This window comes from Gymnoscopelus microlampas (assembly GCF_963454915.1).
Source record: "Gymnoscopelus microlampas genome assembly, chromosome: 23".
In the NCBI taxonomy this organism is placed as follows: Eukaryota; Metazoa; Chordata; class Actinopteri; order Myctophiformes; family Myctophidae; genus Gymnoscopelus; species Gymnoscopelus microlampas.
Genome location: NC_139960.1, coordinates 4,614,543 through 4,629,314, shown reverse-complemented (window position 1 = coordinate 4,629,314; position 14,772 = coordinate 4,614,543). Strand labels below are relative to the sequence as shown.

At 40.6% G+C, this 14,772-nt stretch overlaps 1 protein-coding gene and 1 long non-coding RNA gene across 2 annotated transcripts in view; both read right to left on the bottom strand.

Annotated features, from left to right (window-relative positions):
* The window catches only part of LOC311040075 (uncharacterized protein), a gene marked incomplete at its 3' end in the record, with an annotated part of 16,300 nt that extends 14,163 nt beyond the window's left edge, over positions 1-2,137 (bottom strand). The window contains exon 1 of the mRNA XM_084050148.1: positions 2,058-2,137. The remainder of the gene's footprint in view (positions 1-2,057) is intronic.
* Positions 2,138-11,338: 9,201 nt separating this feature from the next.
* On the bottom strand, positions 11,339-13,883 carry LOC311039710. Its single transcript, XR_014600189.1, has 3 exons — positions 13,552-13,883; positions 12,210-12,436; positions 11,339-11,988 (listed from the first exon to the last, which is right to left on the bottom strand). It is a non-coding gene; the product is annotated as an uncharacterized lncRNA (long non-coding RNA).
* Positions 13,884-14,772: the final 889 nt, after the last annotated feature.

Here is a 14,772-nt window from a genome sequence, read left to right as displayed (position 1 = left end):
GGGACTGTACGTGTGGGACTGGGACTATTTTAAAATAGTTAAAATAGGCGATATACAAGCTCACAATGCGATTTACAATTTAGGCATTTAGGCATTTAGCAGACGCTCTTAATCCAGAGCGATTTACAGTAAGCAAGGTAATACATCAAATGCATAGAAATAGTAATCTAGGATCATATCATATGTAAACCAAGAATCATCAGTCTAACAGCTCCCTATCCCCCCAAAAAATCTATAATCTCTACATTGCTTAGCGGAGAGTGTGGCGTTGTAGAGGGGGTCTCCCCGAACGCGTGTGTATGTCACAAGTGCTGGCATCGGCAGCCGTCTCCAGTCCAGTGTCCACTATTGTCTGAAAATGTCAGAAAAGGGCACTTTTCTGACCTCTGACCTCACTGGACGGCCCGCCACACTTTTTTTCACACCTCTCCCGCTTAGCGGAGAGTGTGGCAGTGTAGAGGGGGTCTCCCCGAACGCGTGTGTATGTCACAAGTGCTGGCATCGGCAGCCGTCTCCGGTCCAGTGTCCACTATTGTCTGAAAATGTCAGAAAAGGGCACTTTTCTGACCTCTGACCTCACTGGACGGCCCGCCACACTTTTTTTTACACCTCTCCCGCTTAGCGGAGAGTGTGGCAGTGTAGAGGGGGTCTCCCCGAACGCGTGTGTATGTCACAAGTGCTGGCATCGGCAGCCGTCTCCGGTCCAGTGTCCACTATTGTCTGAAAATGTCAGAAAAGGGCACTTTTCTGACCTCTGACCTCACTGGACGGCCCGCCACACTTTTTTTTACACCTCTCCCGCTTAGCGGAGAGTGTGGCGTTGTAGAGGGGGTCTCCCTGAACGCGTGTGTATGTCACAAGTGCTGGCATCGGCAGCCGTCTCCGGTCCAGTGTCCACTATTGTCTGAAAATGTCAGAAAAGGGCACTTTTCTGACCTCTGACCTCACTGGACGGCCCGCCACACTTTTTTTTACACCTCTCCCGCTTAGCGGAGAGTGTGGCAGTGTAGAGGGGGTCTCCCTGAACGCGTGTGTATGTCACAAGTGCTGGCATCGCCAGCCGTCTCCGGTCCAGTGTCCAATTTGTATAGGCTTTGCAGTCTTTTGAACAGCATTTATCCATTTAGATAATGTTTTAATGTTTTAAAAAACGTTTTTGTTACACAGAAACATAATATGTGTTATATAGCTTCGTTTAAATTCTTAATTTATAGTTTTAATGTGCAAATGAACCGTTTTTCAATGATTTTCAATGGTTTCTTTTTAGTCTAGAGGGTACTCTTATTCTGAAGAGATCGTCAACCGGAAGTCTTATTTCTGCTCAGTTATTTCTGCTCACGGAACACAGCTACAAGCGTCATGGTGCCGAGTCCCCCTGGTTTTAGCGGTGTTCCATTTGTGTTACATTGCAAACTCTGCAAAAAACTGTACATAAACGTTCGAATTTCAAATATAAAGTGCTTACCCCAGAGCCACGGATGTGACCGCGATAAGTACCCGTATCTCCCGTATTGTTAAATAAAAAGCATTTTAATCCGATCGCCGGCCATTTTCTCCAAATTGTCTCCGATACTTTCAAACATGCGACACTAATGGTTGGGAGGTGTATTGCACTCTGATATATTACAAAAAATAAATAAAGAAAAAAGAAAATGGCAGGCGATGGGATTAAAATGATTTTTATTGAACAATACGGGAGATACGGGTACTTATCGCGGTCCGGATCGCCTTGTAACATCCGTGGCTCGGGGGTAAGCACTTTATATTTGAAATCTGAACGTTTATGTACATGTGAGAGTTGGCAATGTAAAAAAAAAATCGAACACCGCTATAAACCGGGGGGACTCGGCACCATGACATGGTATGACAGTCATGTTTTTCAGGGCTATATATTAATAAGTTTTGTGACCAATTAATGAGACCAATTATTAATCAAACAATGCACGAAACAGGAGGTATAGCCTACATAACGTGATGGAACATGTTTAATATTACGGTCACATTTTAAATAGTTACTACTTGCCTTGGTGTCTTACTGTACATACATACCACTTTACCTGTTGTTGAAATAGCTCCGACAGGTCCCTCCGCTGTACAGCTCCGAGATGAGGTTCCTCGTTTCCCTCTGCCGTTTGAGCAGGACATTGTCCAAAAAAAAAAAGTATTTAACTCGCTACTGTCCTCAGCCGGTTACATGTTTTTAAGACATCGCGCAAGAGTTGCGCCCGTATATAACATTACTGATTCCCCTACTGGTCAAATGTTGAATTGCATCTTCTTGCATCTATTGCATCCTCTATTGCAAAATATTATGGAACCGGCTGAGGACAGAGGCGAATTAAATACTTTTTTCAACTCGTTGGATAGATTTTATTGCCAGGTAAAATTTAAAACATCTGTGAGCGTTGCAGAAAACCTTTACTTTTTGGATACGATGTGCAAAAAGGGGTAAGAAACATGTAAAGTGGAAAATGTGCGACAATGTCCTGCTCAAACGGCAGAGGGAAATATAGGACCTCATCTCGGAGCTACATAGCGGAGGGAGAGGCTCTAAATGAGGCTATTGTTGAAGCTGACAACTGACTGCAGCTGCTTCCCTTACTTTTTAACCCTATGCAGCTGCTTCAAAGTTACTTGGGCCAACGTGCTCACTCCAGCAATCATTTGTTTTAACCACTGGGGGGCAGTAACGTTAAGTTCTACTTTCTGTCAGGTAGTATCTTAGCTCGACAACATAGATTTTCTTGCTCATGCTGCTGCATATAAATTATATATAATATATTTCATAGATATATATTATATATATCTATGGCTGCTATGTTGGGAGGGGGAGGGACTGGGTTCCAAGCCCAGGGATCATCGCCATGCTGGCTTGTGGGGGACATTTTTGTCAAAATTCTATCTTTGCGATGGGCATAAAAATGTGTGGAAAATTATATTACATGTACCAGAAACACACACACCTTTACAACTGTGAGAGTGCACAAATGGAACCATTTGGTTCCATTTGCGCATTCTCTGAGTTATGGGGGTCCTTGAAAAAAAAAAGTTAGAGAACCACTGTACCAGTGGACTCCTAATGTGTCATACGTGTCATAGTAAATAAGTGACATGACATGCATATTCTGAGGAAAACCTGGAGACTGAGACATTCAGTAATTGAGTCTTACTGTATGGTCAAAATAATGTAAAAAAAAAAAAATCGAAAATTTGCCACAGACAAGGCCAAGTCTAGCCACGGACACACATTGATGACCCCTGTCCAAGCCTGTCCTAGGTCAGTGGTTCTGAACCTTTTCAATACTTGACCCCCCCAAAATAATCATTTGAACTAGGACCCCCACCTTGGAAGCACTTGGAATTGTAGGGGTTGAGGCATTACATTTACAGTACGTGCTTAACTGAGCTATCCAGTTTAGTAGACCTTGTATTGCGAATTTGTACTTCCATGTACTGTTATGTACTGTCATGTACTGTTCTCATGTCTTACTAAATAAAGTACATCAATCAATCAATCAGAGCCAGGGGGATTTAGCCTACTAGCAGGAAACATATAAGAGTGAACACAAAAGGACAGTTCTTCCAGCTTTCTTATTTTTTGAGTCAATTGTATTTTTAAAGTATGCCTACTGAATCCGTGTACGTAGCGTTCAGTTGATTTTCAAAATAAAATCCCAAAATCAAAAATCGGAAATTGTCCGTTCAGTTTATATCCGTTCTTAAGTCCCAAAATCGACAATAAGAAATTGGCTTCATCTCATGAATGGAAAACGGAAATTGACCCGTTTTTTAACTTAATTTTTTTGTTAAACACAATTTTTGCCAAGATATCAAGTATTACTTTATAAGCCCGTATCTTGCGTTCAGTCTATTATTCAATGTGAAATCCAGAATCAAAAATCGAAAATTGGCTTGATTTTCAATTCTAGCCTTTCATCTACATGAATGGAAAACGGAAAATTACCTGTTTTTTAATTATCGATCATTCATATGCATTATTATACAAAGTTACGGATAGGGAGGGGGCGGAGCCGAGTCTCCACCCCCTCGCTACGCACCATCTTGGTGAGGTCGTAACGTCACGCTTTGATATCGCCGCAAAGCAATCTTCCAATCACTCTGCTGCTCCGTCCAGCTCCATTCATATTATCTCGGTGTTCAGACCCACGCTCACTGGTAAGTTGATGAAATTACTTTATTTATTTTTTGCAACACTGGCCAGGCAAGGCAGAGGGACGACAGCTGCAGCGTTATAAAGAGAAACAATAGTTTTATTTTATGTAAATCGGCTTTAGTGCTTATCTTAAGAAATATAGCCCATAGAGGAGAATAGTAGACCAGGGGTCTTCAATGTTTTCCAGGCCAAGGACCTCTTAAGAGATGAAGCAGGGACCCCCTCACTGCATATTGTATAAAATTGTGTTGCACGTTAAACATCTTCATATATTTCATAGACAGCTTCATAGACTTGTTTGACAGCACTAATGTGTTGGATTCATGTTAAGTTGTGCATTGTGAGCTGCTATTTTCTGCTAATGTTCCCCTCAGAATAGGGATGCTAGGGTTGAAGTGGTTAATGTAACGCAAAGATTTGGGCCCCTCTGTAGTAACACTGAGGATCCCCTAGGGATCCCGGACCCCCTCTTGAAGACCCCTGGTCATGGCCTGTTCCCCAACTGCAACTGCTTCTCAATAGTCTAAGACTATTGAGAATGTTTTTTGTAACCAGTGATGGTTACAAAAAATACTCGTTTTCAGTTTGCTTTGTTTTGTTACATATACCTAGTCTAGCAGCCAGGATGATTATGCTCAACCTGTAATGTACATTTTTGTGAGTAGTGAGAACATTTAATCAAATATGAAGACAGAGAAGTTTGGTTCATGTGTGCACTACTGCAGTTCTTACTATTGACAGTAATGTGTTTAGTATGATAATTGTAAAGAAAATAAAGCTGTATTATGTTATTAGTGAGGTAGAGGCGCTTCATTGTGACCAGCACTCAACAATACACACCTGAAAGGCAGATATTTGTGAGGGGCTTGTATATGTGAGCTTACAGTAGGTTTGCATTATTATTTGATTTTCTGTACAATGATACTGTGTTTATTTTACATTATCGAACCTTTCTTTGTTTTCCAGTACGACCGAGGACTCAAACTCTGGCTGCCTGCCTCTCCAAGACCCCATCTACTGCTGAGAGGAAGGAGTTTGTGCTGGAGTTTTACTAAGACTGGTTGAGGCAGATATTCCCCTTGAGAAAGCTCCCACACTGGCTGCAAAGCAGGGAGGATCCCTTCCAGCTCTGTCCCACTTCCGCTCAGACTACCTGCTAGAGCTGTTACCTCAGTATGTGGAGGATATCAAGAGTGCGGTGGAGTGAAAGGCCATCTATGTTTTATTAGATGAGACAACAGATGCCTGTGGTCGCTGTGTCCTCGGAATTCTTCTGCAACCCGTTGGCGAGCCATCTCTGACATCAGATATTGTGTTCCTTGAGAGAGTCAACTTCAACACTGTGTCACAGGCAGTCATCTCTTGCCTCAACAGCTACAACATCAACCTCAGTGACGTGTGGGCTTTTGTCACAGACTCAGCAAGCTACATGAAGAAAGCCTTCAACATCATTCTTCATGGCCTGTTCCCCAACTCCAGACACATCACATGTCTGGCACATCTCCTCAACAGGAGACATCCAACCCTTCTGCTGCCACTATCCATGGTCAACTTGACAACCTCTACATGTTTGAATACGGCTGCAGTGCAGGGGCTGAAGACTGGCATCCTGGGACCAAAGAGCAGCTGGGGGAGCTGGATGAGAATGAGCATGATGCCTACTCTCAGCTCTTCCAGAAGACCATGGCTAACTGCTCTGCAAAGCTGCAGGCTGTGATGGAGAGACACCCCAGCATGGATCTCTTCAAAGCCCTCCCAGTGTTTTACCAAGCAATTGGCTGGTCTAAGAAAGAACATTCAGGACTATGTCCAGGTGGCCCCTGCCCTTACCCTTGTGTCAGCTGAGGAATGACATCGTTACGTCCACATGGACTAGAGTGATGCTGAGTATGTCAGTCCTGTGGAGTGGTGGGCTGCCAGGGAGGACAGAATGCCCACTCTTGCCCCACTAGCATCATTGTACCTCCATCACCCCGCTACCTCAGTGGATGTTGAGTCTTTTCTCACATTACACTATGCTGCTTACACAGTACCGACGGAGCCTGACTGAACACAACATTACAATGATGCTTATTGCCAAATTCAACTGTCGGCAGAATAACCCCCACTGACTGACTGAAAGCCAGAGGCTGGCTATCTGGCTGGCTGGCTGACTGACTGCCTGACTGAAAGCCACAGACTGACTGACTGACTGACTCAGAATGCCTGGCTGAAAGCCTCAGGCTGACTGACTGACTGACTGACTGACTGACTGACTGACTGACTGACTGACTGACTGACTGACGCTTTAATGGTTGTTAAATGTTGCCTTGTCTTGTATAGAATGTTAAAGTTGTTCTTTTCAAATGCATAGACTTGCAGAAAAAAACAATCATCTGTTTTTCAATGATTATTTAATGTTCCGGAAGTGCTTTGTATCCTCTCTTGAACAAGCACTATATCTGTTGTATGTATTTGTTCCAAATGTATTTATTGAACAAATTAATTAATGTATGTTTAACGATTATGTAAAATGTTCTTTTTTCCCCTCCTTTTAATTAAAAAAAAGAAAATCCAGCATCCATATTCTGGGGATAACATTAGCCAAAAATAGCAGATCTACAAGCTCACAACGTGTCACAATGCAGCGCGATGTGAGCTTGTAGATCGGCTATTTTTATGAGAGAGAATTCGTGTAAAGGAAAGTACAGTTGCAACTCAGGTCTATTTGTCTTAGAATAGAGAGTGTAAGTAGTTAAAGTAAACTGTTCCTTTCCAATGTACAGACTTGCATACATACAGAAAAAACAAACATCTGTGGTTTAATTATAAATTATTTTTATTTAAATTGTTCTAAAAAAATATCAGTTCTCGCATTTGCACTATACTTATTTATGTATTTATTACATTATTTAGAGAATGAATTTATGTATGTTCATGTTGGACCCATTGGTAAATTATTGTTTTCTTAGATTAATGTTTAATCTACCTGTTCCCAATGCATTTCAGTGGCAAATTTACATTTTATTGCACATTTGTTATTTGAATTGAATATGTACTAAAGAATGTTCATGAAGGAGTGAATTAGTATTGAATAAAAAATGACAAAATCAAAGGTTTGACTAATGGATCTTACTTTGTGGTACTTTAAGATTTATTTAGCATGTTTAGGGTTGTTATTCTTGCTCCAAACACATTGATTATAGTACTGGATAACTGTCTAAAACCTTAAAAAGTCACCCCGCAGAATCCCACAGATTTTCCTCCTGAATCACCACTGAAAAACAGAAAAAAAACTGCAGATTCCGTTTGGGTTTACTGATCAGATCTTCAGGAGTCAGCAGGTGGCGTGTCCACAGCGAACAGTGGCTGAGAGAATGCGATAATGGTGTCATTTTTCAGTACAGTGTAATATATATATGTATAGTTATACATTGAGTACTGTTACGGCCCTATGTGGCCTCATATTGTGTTTTTAACCCTCTGAGTGTTTTCAGTGCCCTACTTGGTAATGGAGGGTGGAGTAGAGATTGGAGGAGTGGCGTGGTGTCTGGAGACACACCTGGGCCTCATTCCTCATCATCATCATAACCTTTATTTCAGCTCGGAGTACAGTTGAGGGGCAGGCCCTCATTTTCAATGTAGCCGAGAAACAGAACACAGTAATCAACAACAGGAATAGACATTCACATACAGCAACATAAGATGCATGAATCAGAATACAGAAATCACTAAAAAAAAGCTAAAATACTCAAAGAACTAGAACAGATCTACCTAAATTAAATTAAATAAAGCAGTTACAATCCTGAACAAAATTGTTGGAAGTCATTTCCCTGAAATGACCTACAGATGGAAGTGATTTGATTTTCAAGGGCCTCTGGAGCTCATTCCAGGCAGATGGAGCACTGACAGAAAATGCTGTCTTGCCTAACTCTGTCTGTGCAAAAAGAACCTTGAGTGTCAGGAGATCAGTTGAGCGGGTCTGGTATGTAATAGGGTTCTGATCCAACATAGAACAAATATAAGGGGGCAGCATTCCTGAGATGGCTTTAGAAATAAATACATACTGTACCAGTGCTTATCACGCCTCTCAGATAGAGAGGATAAGCCTGCGTTCCCATAGAGTGTACAATGATGGGTACCATAGCTGTCACCAGTGACCCATCTTAGGGCAGAATGGTACACAGTGTCGAGGCGCTTTAAAATTGATGGAGTAGCAGTTCTATAGATAATGTCTCCATACTAATTGTTTTCCTACTGGATGCAGGAAAGCAAGATTTATTTCTATAGAGACAAGGTTTTCAATGTGAAATTTACACACACAATTTCTCATCTAGCCAGATGCCAAGGTAATTGTATTCCGTGGCCCTTTCTATTGTAGCACCACTTGAAGAGGTTATGACTATATTACTAAGGTTGGTGGTTTTAGCCCTAGTGAACAGCATGAATTTAGTTTTGCTTGCATTTAAAACCAGTCTAAGCTCAACCAGGGCAACCTGAAGAGCATTAAAAGCAAGCTGCAGCTTCCTCAATCAGCCCAGACAGCATAAAAGCCTGGGAGAAGCTCCTCATCAGCCTTTTTACCATCCGTCACCTCCATGTGCTGAACCCTTTCTGTTAGTTAGCTGGTGTTTGCTACTGTAGGTCTATAGGCTGTGTGCCATACCTTTTTCCTGCTTAGTGCGTAAGTAGGTAACTTTATTTACTTAGTGTTTAAAGTATAGACTATTCTTAGATAGGAAACGTAATCATATTCCAAACCTTTTTCCTGAGTATAATAGAGAAGGGAAGCTTGTAGGGATGTGCCGCCATTTATTTTGTTCCCCCTTTTGACCCTGTTTTGTTTAGTTAGGGAGCCTATACTGTAACTTTGTTTTGGTGGAGTTTAGGTTGTTTTCTTTTCAGGTAGGGTTGGGGTATTTTGGCTTTGGCCACCCTGAAGTTTGTTGCTTTCCCTGATCTGCTTAATTATCCATTGTAAACTTAAGGTTGATCCTAATATTAATGTACACTTTTTCGTTACCTGTGTATGTGTTACTCCTTAGCCTCTAGACACCTTATAAGGTCGTAACAAGTACACAGTAGCTAGGCACACATCTGTTTCTGGATCGCTGGAAGAGGAATCGGGTATAGGAAGGGTACAGGATATTCACACCAACTGGGTTTAAATGGTTGAGAATGCGATAATCATGATTTATGTGTCATGCCATGAGTATTACAGTATAATAGTACATGATGTATTCTAAATTATATAACGAACAAATAAAGGGTTGGAATTAAAGAGCTAAGATACAGTATTATGAACAGTATAAACTGGTAGAAATGTGTTAATATGTATTGTTGGCCTATACTGTTTGGACTAGTATGGATGGTGCCATAGTGAAATATAAATGCCAAGACATACAGTAGGCTAGGACGCCTGAAGGTACAATATTAATAATGTACACATTCTAGACAGCAATATCTATAGTGTTAATGTCTTTGTTTGTACAACATATACCCAGTGGTGGAAAAAGTACTCAAATGTTTTACTTAGTAAAAGTAAAAGTATCAATACTGCAATGTAGAAATACTCTGTTACAAGTAAAGGTCCGCAATTCAAAAGTATAAAAGTATTGGCATCAAAATGTACTTAAAATACCAAAAGTAAAAGTACTGGAATGTCCCATTTCAAGTTTTCAAATGTATAAACATCTTTTGAAAATAGCAGATCTACAAGCTCACAATGCGTCACATCGGAAGCATTGTAAGCTTGTAGATCGGCTATTTTCAAATGGCCAAAATGTATATAGGGCTGAAGTGGTTAATGTATGTTCAGTAATAATAATCAAAATCTACAAAGTACTAGTAACTAAAGTTTTCAAATAATTGTAGTGGAGTAAAAGTACACTATTTACCTCTGAGATGTAGTGGAGTAGAAGTAAAAGTATTGGAAATTGGAAATACTCAAGTAAAGTACAAATACCTCAAAAGTGCACTTAATTACAGTACTTGAGTACTTGTACTTAGTTACTTTCCATCAATTCAAGTCTCGATGGGGTGACTAATCCATAGAAAAGGTCATTTTGGGGGTGAAATATCCCAAACACACAAAGTGAATGTTACAGATTAACAGCTGTAGGTATATGTACACACTGTATACCTCCGACTGTACAATACATAACATTTACAGTACACCAGTTTAGTGTTCATACTGTTCTGTATATGTCACATTCATACCTACGCTTACAGTTCATTCTATTTATATATTATACCAGGGGTCTTCAAGGTGTTTCAGACGAAGGACCCCATAGCTGAGAGATGATCAGAGATCCCCACTACATATTGTATACAATTGTGTGGCAGATTCAAACTTTTCATAGATTTCATATAGCTTCATAGGTTTGACAGCACTATATTGGATCCATGTTCATTTGTATTTTCAGACATTTAATCACTTAAACCATAAACTTGACCTTTCACTTGGTCTCCCCCCCCCCCCCCCCCCATCTACACCAAACCTCATTGCCTATAAATAGCAGATCTACAAGCTTGTAGATCGGCTATTTTCCCTAAAGTTCCCTCCAGAATACACAAAGATTAGGCGGCCCCCTGTAACTCTGAGGATCCCTAGGGGTCCCTGACCCCGTTGAAGAGCCCTGTATTATACATACACTAATTGTTCTCAACGTGGGGTTCAGGGACCCCCCAGGGGTCCTTAATATATACGTAGCATCAACATCTGTTTTAAGCACCTCCCTGTACATTGGCTATTTGAAATATAACCAAACTCCATGCTCCTCGTCTGAGTCGTCTCAATGTGATGTGTTGTGAGCTTGTAGATCGGCTATTTTCAGAAGAATTTGAATGTTTTTGAAACATTTTACAACACAAACATAGTATGGGGGTCCCTGGGACAAAATATTTTCAGATGGGGCTAATACATATTAATTTGGGGGTCCTTGACATGGAAAAGTATGAGAACCATTGCATTGATTATAGTGATAACACATGATTCTCTTGTTCTCAGCCACTTTCTCAGTAAGAAGAATCTCCTGCAGTTTCTTCCTCCTTGGACATGACACACTGTAACTCAGCTGTAGATGCGAAACTGCATTTTTTTGTCTCAGTAGTGCTTGTACTCTGTGCAGTGACAATAAAGTTGAAACTAAATCTAATCTAAACATCACTCATAAAAACAACTGCTTAATTTAAGCCAAGTAGGACATTTATCAATAGTAGGCTACAGATTACAGAATATGCAAGGCAAATAATGGCATTCAATAAAACATTTTATTCACAATTTAAGTGCAAGCTCTTGAAGTCATCTCTTTTAAGAGCTTGAATCCTCTTCACGAGGCTACTACTGCACAAAGATTAGTACATTTTTCGTTTTGGTGAAGCACATTAAAATAGTAGATATGTAGAGATATACAGTATGTATGTATAGAGAGTTCACAATATAGTAGTATAATATAGCATATAGTAAAGTATAATATTAGTTTAGATTAATATAGCTGTTTTTCCCCCTTTTGTAAAGGCTAGTGTGACTAATCATGCCATGACAGATCCTACACTATCTGCAATGTTGAATCCTCTGCCAACCAGTACAGTACACAGTCTCCAGGAAAATCTGATGGACGCTGGTGGTGACGCTGATCAAACTGCTGGGCTTTTGAGCAGTAGGCACGGCTCTGTTGGTGGCCAGCGTCATGCTGCCTTGCCTGGAGTGACTCTTCTTGTAGCGAGGGTCCTGCTGCTACACGCTGTGTTGGGAGCTGCCTGGAGTGCAGATGGTCTTAATTAGACTCCTTGGAGGTGTTTCAGGTTATTACTTGCAGATGGGTCAAAAACACCTGAGAATAAAATAAACAGGGAATATTACTGTGATAGTACAGACCGGTAGGATATCATTTAACTTTTAGATCATTTTCTTCTGCTTAAATAAGAGAACACTCCATGCTTCAATCAAATAATACATAAAGCATTGTCATTATCTAGTTAAAATGCTGTGGTTTCACTGACCCTGGTTCTAATGAATTAGAACAATATGCTCAATTTAAAATACACAACTCACGTTACCACGCTTTGACTCAGTCGCTGAAGTGGGCCACAAGCACCTAGAGTAAGGTTCTACTGTGTCTTTCCTCTGGACTCTTGCAGCGCAGCACCTACACGGGACCAGACCTCACACAGTCCAGACTTGCAGTCACAGTGTGCGTCAAGCACCGCCCCAGTGTGCTGTGCTCTGGGGCCATGATCCAGGGAGAGGTTGGCTTCTCCCTCGGTTGCTGAGTGCAGCACCTGAGAATAGAGTAAACAGTGATATTACTGTGATAGAACAGACCGCTAGGGTATTATTGTCTTCAGCTTACATAGGACAACACTGCATGCGTGCAACAAAAAAATCAAATAATATCTAAAGCAGAGGTCTTCAACAGGGGGTCCGGGACCCCTAGGGGGTCCTCAGAGTTACTACAGGGGGTCCGCCAAATCTTTGTGTGATTTTTACATAAACCACTTCAACCAAGTATCCCTATTCTGAGAGGAACTTTAGCCAAAGGCGTTGTGCGTTTGTAGATCTGCTATTTTCGGCAAAGTGGTTTAGTATAGCGGGGAAAAAGAGCAGGCTAAGTACAGAGTGAAAGGTCAGGTATAAGTGTTGTTTAAGTGCATGATTAAATGTTTGGAAATACACATTAACATGAATCCAACATGATAGTGCTGTGGAACAAGTCTATGAAGCTGCCTATGAAATCTATGAAAAAAGAAATATTCTATACAATATAATGGGGGTCCCTGCTTTATCTCGCTCTCAGCCAAGGGGTCCTTGGCCTGAAAACGTTGAAGACCCCTGATCGTAATTGTAATTATATCTAGTTAGAATGCTGTGGTGTTACCGACCCTGGTTGTGGTACATTTTGACCCAGTCTTGTAAGACCCTGCTTGTAAGACCAGCCACTGACTGTATGAAAAGTGCTGGGTAACCAGGCTAGTACTTTTTACTTGTGTTTTTCCCCCTATGAAACTCTCAAAGAACAAAGCTTGACTATCTGCATGCCAGCCACAATGGACAGACTCGACTTTCATGAATTATTTTGGGTCATTAATAAGGACCATATTTGGGCTTTGTTTACGTCTGACTTCTTTTGGGCACACAGTAGCTTAGTCCAGCGTTAGAGTTCTCTCTAAGTTAGAGAGAACTCACTAACGCCAGGGCTAAAAAAGCTTAGCCTCGGATCAAGACTATATATTAGTTGTATTTGATCAAGTCTGACTCAGATAAAATAAATCTACGATAGTCTTGATCCAAGGCTAACAGTAGCCACGCTAACACACAGACTTGCACAGCACTTCTACAGTTCACCAACATTACCTGTCAAACGATAAAACAAAATAATAAAAACAAACTTACTTACCCTTGCACAAATAAGATTGAGCCTCAAGGCTGTTGTAGGCCATCAACTGGTCCATAGTGTAGTAGGCACTGCGTGTAAACACTAAATAATAATCATACAATATCCGGATAATGTATGGCCCGGCGGATAAAGATCCTTATTGACACTAAACTCACTCGTAACAAGCTTATACGGATCGATACCGATAAATGTAATCTTCTCCTCGTATTGTTTCCTCTTAATCTGCGTAAAATGTTCTAGCAGTGACTAGCTAAAGTAGCTGCTATGTGTTTGTTTACAGTGTTACACTTAGCCGGAGCTAACACGGTGCTGCTGGACCGAACCGGACCTCACCAAGATGGCGCGTAGGGAGGGGGTGGAGTCTCGGCTCCGCCCCTCCCTATCCGTAACTTTGTATAATAATGCATATGAATGATCGATAATTAAAAAACAGGTAATTTTCCGTTTTCCATTCATGTAGATGAAAGGCTAAAATTGAAAATCAAGCCAATTTTCGATTTTTGATTTTTGATTTCACATTGAATAATAGACTGAACGCAAGATACGGGCTTGTAAAGTAATACTTGATATCTTGGCAAAAATTGTGTTTAACAAAAAAATTAAATTAAAAAACGGGTCAATTTCCGTTTTCCATTCATGAGATGAAGCCAATTTCTTATTTTCGATTTTGGGACTTAAGAACGGATATAAACTGAACGGACAATTTCCGATTTTCGATTTTGGGATTTGAGAACGGATATCAATTGAACGCTACGTACACGGATTCTACTGCTTGGCTTCGCAAATACAATGAAAGAGGTTTTGGAATGACTACATTTGGATTTATGTATATGAAATTTAGCTAGAATAGTGATCAAATTAATTATGAATACCTCATTTTTCTTATTATTGAAGCCAAACACTACATTTTGCCAGTAAGTCAGAGTCAACATTATCAACAATATACCGAGATACATCCTTCCAAATCGTGTTTAGTGCATGTGGCCTGTGGGTACAATTCCAAAATAAGGGCAGCATTGTCTCTGACTGGGTCTACATTTCACACAGATGTCTTTCTTGAACTTCAGAATAATTACTTGGATTAGGATAATACTATGCATGATTTTAAACGAAACCTCCCTCACTGTATTAGAAGATATTTATATGGAAGATTCCAAATAACTTTCCAGTTCAAGCAATCAACAAATCTGGACCAATAGACACTATGGTGTAGCCTTTTTC